The sequence below is a fragment of the Aplysia californica genome, unplaced genomic scaffold, assembly GCF_000002075.1.
Source record: "Aplysia californica isolate F4 #8 unplaced genomic scaffold, AplCal3.0 scaffold00170, whole genome shotgun sequence".
Classification (NCBI taxonomy): domain Eukaryota; kingdom Metazoa; phylum Mollusca; class Gastropoda; order Aplysiida; family Aplysiidae; genus Aplysia; species Aplysia californica.
This window is the reverse complement of record NW_004797440.1, coordinates 516,837-522,446: the sequence shown is the minus strand read 5'-3', so window position 1 is coordinate 522,446 and position 5,610 is coordinate 516,837.

The window sequence follows — 5,610 nt, the reverse complement described above, 5'->3', positions numbered from 1 at the left end:
GCTGGCATCAAAATATTATGCCTGTGACTAATAACAAAGGAAAAATATTTCGAGATTTAAAAGTTTCTCCGTCTTTCTGCTGGAGTGTTGTATCCCTCTCCGCTCAGGTTGGCCCTGACAGGCAGGGTTGAAGCTTCCTAAATAATCAAAACTGTGTCAATGGGAGCATTATAGCACCTACATAAAAAAAAAGAAAAAACAAAAGATTAATCCAGTCTGTTTCCTTTTTTGATAATATACTCTGAGACAAAATAAAGGTGAATAACTAAACATAAAATAAAACACACTACATTCAATAGGGTTTGTCATGTGTAAATGAAATTTGAACACTTTGCAGTCACACAGCCAGCAGTACAATATACCCCATCTGGTCACCCAGCCAGTAGAGCGACTGCAAAGGACTTCTCGAGCCTGGCACAGTTCACCGAAACGGATAATTTTCACCAGCGCATTATGGCGCCAAGTGACCACAAAGTGTTAAGTCATCCAATTTATACAGCCCCAAGAGTATCAATCAATAGGTGGCTGTTTTAGTGTAGTTTTAGCTTCACTATGTTATTTCTGTGACTTTGACCTTGGGGCAGAAAGTCAGTACCGTGTGTGATCTCATTGCCTGCAATAATCACTCTGCATCTTTGTCCCACGGAGTTTACATGAGTGTTTATTTGTTGACGTGTGATCAGTACCCACACCTGGCAGATGGCTGAAGCCAATCAAGGGGCTGTCCATGGTAGTACTTGCAGCTAGTTGAGCTGCCGCTGGATAGTGTCGCAAACTTGCTCGATTGCAGTTTAAATTAGTTGAACGAGGTGGATGAGGCAAAAGATTGATGTTGATCTACCCCAGGAACTGCTGTGTTATATGGGCAGTATGAGATCTCGTGTTGTCTTGCTGGACAAAGGAATTTAGATGCCTCTAAGAAAAGGGTACCATATGAGACTGAAGAACTTGGAGGCTTCAAATCTGTAGGCCAAGCCTATGTGACCTCATGAACACAAAGTCACCACTCGAATGATGTGACAAGTGAGTACCCGTGATAGTTGTCTATGTAGCGCTGAGCTAAAACCCCATTTCTTTGACCATGACCCATTTTCTAGAAGAACACTGGTTCAGTTCTATTATTTAGATCGATGGCATCCCAAATCATGACGTTGACCCTCCCCAATGGTCTCTCTCCCTCACGTTGGCATTAGCTTAGCAGGTCAGGTCTGTGCGCCACATACGGATACCCCCATTTGACGGATAAAGGCAGAATCTGGTATTGTTGGCAAATAGCACCCTTCTTCATTGTCTGCTTTTCCAGTTCATATCAGCCTGTGCCCACATAACTGGTCACGATGGTGCCGAGAGGTCAGAACTGGCCTGCGATAAGGCCGTCTGTACCAGAGACCTGTGGAGTGCAATATCAACTGTACGGTTCTGGTACTCGGGGTCCGTCCCGTTCATCCAGTGGTGTTCCTCGTAGTCTCAGCTGTTGTCAGGAACGGATCTAACCACTATTGGCACACCATGAGGTGATCTTGAACTGCAGTTGTCACCCTTGGTCCTCTGGCTCTGGGGAGATCACTGGTCGCGTTGGTGGCGTGAAATTGGTTCTGTAGACTGTAGATGGTGGAGACATGCAAGCCTGTAACAGTTGCCACTTGTTCAGCAGACTCGCCAGCTTTTAGTCATCCAATAGCCCTCTCACGATGTTTTGATGAAAGTCTCAGCATCATGATACTGCTTCTGTTTTCAACTGAATTCCATATTTGGAGGCTTCAAATCTGTAGGCCAGGCCTATGTGACCTCATGAACACAAAGTCACCACTCGAATGATGTGACAAGTGAGTACCCGTGATAGTTGTTTAGTTGTTTGTTGCATAAGCGACTAATCAGGGCATTGCATTGTTCTAATGAGGTCAATCTAGCAGGCTCCGACCATGCTTCAATGGAACAAGTAAACAGTAATCACCAATGGAAACTTTGGCCGGCGTTTTAGTGACTATGAAAAGTTCACGTTTATTTTGCCTTTGAGTATAAACTTCTTTCAGTCATCTATAATTTCTGTAAAGACTAGTCTTTTGTTGACAGGAAAGTTTATGTGTTGATAAGTGAATATCTAGCACTGTATTACATAACCAGGGGATATGGTTAGGTAGAAAATATTGTCCAAATTGTCTCATTTACATGCATATTACTGTGCAAAACTTTTTTTAGTTTGACATGATGATTTGATTTTAAAAGTTAGGAATGAATAATTTGCTTTAATGACCAATTTTTGTATATGTTTAAACTGAAATTGACTACATTATCTTTTAATCATTCAATTTACCAAGTACAATAGATAGACATTTCCAAGGCCTTCCCACTCCACCTTAGATATCATACGAACCCATACCATGGAATGAGCTGAGATTTTTCTAGAACAAATACTTTGACTGCACAGTGTGAGACTGTCGTAATATGTGTCACGATGCGGTGGAATCAGGGGCTCGTCAATTTTAAGGCATGTGCAGTTACCTGTCCCCGTCGTTTTATGCAAGAAAAAATTGTGAAATTATGCAAACTGAGCCCAAAATTGTGAAATTATGCGATTTTGTTAATTTTAACAAAGAATGATAAAGAAAAATAATCTGAAACTATGCAAAAAATTATCAAATTTTGCTAAATTATGCGAGGTTGATAAAACCACGGGGACAGAGTTACTAGCACCATCTTAAAGCTTGTTCACCAGTCTTGTTTTCAGTGAAAGAAATACCCATCTATCTTGAATAGAAGTCGAGATATTTGGGATTGAAGGAGATGGCACCCCCCAGGGCGATGCCACTGACTGAAGTGTCTTTAGGCCATTCCCATGGGGGGGACATTTCTCGTTCATGCACAGTAGAATTGTAAATGGGCTGGTTCATCAATGCCACGCTCATAACTGCCTGATCTACAACAGGGAACTGCTGCTTTTTCTTTCCTAATCCTTACTATTGTCATTTATCCTCTACTTCTTTTGTATGTTTGTCACACTCTTGTGACTCGCTATTTCCGGGGTGTCTTGATAGTTGAAGCAGACTTTGTGCTGTTGAAGCTAGAGAGGTGAGCAGAGTAAGTCTGATTCCCTGTAACTTCTCTGTTAACATCCACCCCTTGGCGCTCATATGACCTTATGCAGTTGCGAGCACAGTAAAACCTCTACCAAAACTAAACTAGAAGGAGGTGGGGGTGGCCAGGTTTCAGAGGTAAAATTAATTTTAAAATGCCACCAAAGTTTGGTGATTTCCATAGCTGTACAGTCCTTGGATACTGGAAATTTGCATTTTTACGCATTTAATCAAAGTTTTTCTGTAATATCCACGCTGAAATGGGCTTTTGAATGGACATGAAAGTTGTTGAGACTAAAAACAAAAATTTGATACATATTGCCAAACCGTCGGGGAAAAATCCTGGTTTCTCTGATTTCATTATGTTGACAAGGGTCTGATTTCACCATGATGCCTCACATGATGTCATTTTTCAAAATGGAGTATGGCAGAGTCTTAATTATACTAAGCAGTCCATCTGTGTGTAGAGTGCTTTAAGGCTTTAAATTGAATGCATGTTCCTATCCATGATTATGAAGTAAGATAATATAGTCAAATTGAGTAAACATTCTCCATCATTTTGTACCTCAAATTTGCCTCTTATTTTTTAAAATATCAGGGGAACGTCCCAAATCAGCTACATTTCCAAGAATATGTACTTGACACGATGTAGCTGGCCAACAGCCCATTAAAGTTAATTGAACTCAGATCTGGAGGAAAATCTTCATGTTCCATTGCATGTACCATTGCATTTCAGCAGAAAGTGTTGTGTGTACAGTCAAATTTGCTCTAACGGTCACCTTTACAAGACAATCACCTAAACAAACGGCCACCTACTCCCCCTCCTCCACCTTTTTTGCATTTTTTCTCATTATAATGACACTGTAAGATGGCCATTTATCTAAGCTGGCCACTATTCTCCTTGACAATGGCTGGCTGTCTTAGACAATTTCACTTGTACATGTATTTGTGTCTCATGACTGTTTTGTCTGTGGAGATTACCCTCTCAAATATTTTTCCTAGTGTTTTTAAAGAATTTATTCTACATGTTTTGGGACCCAATCTTCTGAATTAAACTTACTAAGCAGCATATTATTGTTTTAACTTGTTTTGTGTTACGTTTAAATCCATTAATATTATACAGAATGATTTTGAAATTGTTTTGTTCTTTAACTCTTTCTGTGTCGTTTACTAATGTATCGCTACAATTATTGTGTGTTGTACTAATAAATCTTAGCAAAAAAAGGATTAATTTCAGATGAGTCATTGGCAGGTGCTCTGATGTGTTTCGCTCTTTCTTTCCGTCCTAACATCTATTGTCATGATCTCTCCTCCTTTTCTTTGTATGTTACTCTGTCGTGAAATAAAAACTCATAAAAACAATATGTGAGGCAGCGTGGTGGAATCAGGCTCTCGTCAATTTTTGGGCTGTAGAGTTATTGGTATCATCTTAAAACTTGTTCACTTATCTTTAGTTGGATGAAAAAAATGTCCATTTATCTTGAATACAAGTCGAGATATTTGCGAAAGAAGGAGGTGGGGGTCACCTGTTTTCAGAGGTAAAATTAGTGAGAAAATGTCCGCCAAAGATTAGTTATTTCCTTAGTTTAAGAGTCCATGGTAACTAAAAATTTACATTTTTTATGCCTTTAATTAACGTTTTGCAGAAAAATCCACACAGAAATGAGTTCTTTAATGGACATGAAAGGTGTTGGGCCAAAAACATAAATTTGACAAAAGTATATAAACCTACGAAAAAATGCACGTTTCTTCATTTTGATTATTTTGACGAGAGCCTGACTCCACCACGCTGCCTCACATATTCAAAGCACCGCCAATAACTTCCATGAGCTGTTGTGCCAAGAACAAGTAAATATCTTCAGACTAAGATCCCACTGCACAAGATGAGATAAGATAAAAAAAGATAAATAAGATAAGATACATAATACTTTATTGTCCCTGAGGGACTCAAATAACTTTTAAATATAACACATGTGTACAGATATTTATAACTATAGTGTGGTAAAAAATTCGTAGTGCGACTTATCAAAAATCTTTTTACAGTTGAATCAATGTCACTCTTACTTTTCGCAGCAGTTTGTATCAATTTGTCTTGAAGTAATCATTATTTTTCCGCAACAATGTTAAATTATAAAACATGTCTTCATAAATTTATATAAAATACTATAAATCTCCGTCATACGGAAAATGGAATTGTTCACTGCACTTCCCACTTCTCACACACATTTTGCATCGCATTTGTCTTAAGTCATCAATGACACTTTTTTGTGGCAAATCTTAAATTGTTACAAGGAATAATTTTAAAGCGAACACTACTAGTTTTTACACTAAAGATTCTCAAAACATTCGTCCAATAAGCATATTGTCACTAATAGAAAAAAAATGATCGAAACATCTCCGAGGCCCCTTGTACAGGTTGCGTACAAGCGGAAGGGAGGAAGGTGTGGATGTGTGTGTGCGCGTGTGTGTGTGTGTGTGTGTGTGTGTTTTGTACGTGTGTGTGTGTGTGTGTGTGTGTGTGTGTGTGTGAGAGAGA